The following is a 2,365-nucleotide window of genomic DNA, read 5'->3' as shown; positions in this document are numbered from 1 at the left end:
GGGGGAAGGGGGAGGGGGGAAAAGAGGTGGTGGTGATGGTGGAGGGCACTTAAGGGGAAGAGCACTGGGTGTTGTATGGAAAACAATTTGACAATAAAATATTATGGAAAATAAATAAATAAATAAATTTTTAAAAATTAAAAAAGTCATATCGCTTTTATATCTGTATCTATATCTATATCTATATCTATATCTATATCTATATCTATATCTATCTATCTGTTTTGTCTAATATATATGCTCTTTTCTCAGTTCTCCTTTATATATTTCTAGACACTGAGTTGCTATTTAGTTTTTTAAAAACTCATATCACCTAAGAAAAGATTAAAAGGAAGCAACAATGGATATTTAATAAGAACAATAAGACTACCAAATTCTTGGCTGGTCAGATTCCACTGATCACAGGAAGTCACACTGTACAAATGACCCCTTGAAGGAACCAGAAATACAACCTTAGAATTCACTGCTTAGAGTTGCTTTCCTTCAACTGTCCTTTAGTGACATAATTTCCTCCGCCTGCTTATTATCCCTGGAGGCAGCACCTACTGCACAAATATAAAAGGTCCCTCTGTTAACTACCACATTCCTCATTCAGTTGATTATTCAATCATGCACACATATTAACAGCCATTTATTGTGTATCTATTATAAGCCAGGCCCCAATGTCGTGTTAAGTAATGGGAATATAAAGATGTAGGAAATACAGATCCATGTCCCATCCCTCTGAGAGTTTTCAGCCTATCAGGAATGAAAATTGTGGGCATGGGCCACAAAATGGGGTCAGTAAGTGAATAATAAACAAAGCCAACTTCTATTGAGCACTTCAAATGTGCTACTTACTGTGTTAACTGCTTTCTGCACTAATTCAGTTAATCTAGCCAATAGACTTTGTGGTAGGTGTTATCTGTGGTCTTATTTTATGGATTAAAAAATTGAGATATAAGACAGGAAATTTATGCAAACAGCAGATAAACAGTGGCACTCCCACTGCACCCTAGGCAGTCTGGCTCCAGAACCCGCATTTCAAGCCCCTGGTACAAGAGGACAGAGCACTTGTTACCTGAAATCCCAGTGTCCCCTTGAACTTTACCAGGGAGTCCTGCGTGTTGGGTCTAGAAGAAATAGGGCCACAAAGGTGCCTGAACGTGTCTTGCTGGCAGAGGGAGAAATCAAGGTAAAAGGAACTTAAATATCCTTGAAGAATAAAAGAAGTCACTGAAGTGTGGAATGGAAGTGATACCTGGGAGGGGGGGTGGTGTTGCCCGGGGAAAATGCAACAGGCAGCGGAGATTTGACAACCAACAGGTGGTTGCTTAGAACAACGGTGCTAGGCCACTTAACTATCATCCTGTCCTTACCGGTCCTCAGGTGAGGCCCCTGCAGAGGCTGGGGGTGGGCACTGCTGCTGCAGGATTCCCACTTACATCGCTGGATAGTTCTGCCCCTTCTTCTGGGCACCACAAATGAATCAGTGCCCTTGTTGCTTCTGCTGGTTATCACTGCTGATGTTTCATGGCATTTTCTTCACAGGTGCCAAATCTTTGTGAAGACTTTAGGGAGAATTTCTCTTCCCTTCTGGACTATACACCGTTAGGTAGGGTAGAAGAATACAAAGACCCCACTGCATTCTGCTTTTCTTTCATAAGGAGGTTCTAGTTGAAATAAGCTCTCTGACAGTTTACTCACTTTTTCCCCCCTCAAGCTTAGCCTTGAATTCATAAAAGGCTGCTCTTTAGACCCATCTGAATATCATCGTACACTGGAATTAGAATTATTCCTCTGCTAACAGATTAAGGCTTAGCTTACCTGCTTGATTAAGGCTTCCTTTAAGAAGAATAATCTCTTCTTTTAATCAGAACATTGGTGGCCCACTTAGCTAGTTTGTTAGACTGCTTGGATAGGTGTGAATTGTGTAATGCACAAAGCACAGGCTTACTCCTTTCCTGATACCCCTGTAAATCCAACCATTGAACATGAAACAGTGAAGAAAGGCAGTTCATCCCCACAGGCATCCTCTACCACTATTCTTCCGTCAGACAATCCCCAATCCTCTACTACCCTTTGCTCAGCACTGAAAATATAAAACTGCAGTCTCTGAGAGCAAAGAGCTTATAAATACAAGGACAAAAACCAACTGTAATAAAACATGAACTCCTATGTATGCACTTACTAGAGCATTAGCACTGAGGAAGGAATGATTGTCTCTGATGGGAGTGGCATAAGTGGGTAGGAAAAGCGAAGGTACTATTTAACCAGTCTTGAAGGATGAGTTGGAGATAATCAGGGCACAGGGGTAGGAGTAGTGTGTGTGGGTAGGACGAGGGAGGAAGGAAGGATTGTGAGTGAAGAAAAGGTCCAGAGGCAC

The sequence above is a fragment of the Suricata suricatta genome, chromosome X (genome assembly GCF_006229205.1).
Source record: "Suricata suricatta isolate VVHF042 chromosome X, meerkat_22Aug2017_6uvM2_HiC, whole genome shotgun sequence".
Taxonomy (NCBI): Eukaryota; Metazoa; Chordata; class Mammalia; order Carnivora; family Herpestidae; genus Suricata; species Suricata suricatta.
Note: the sequence above shows the minus strand (reverse complement) of the source record.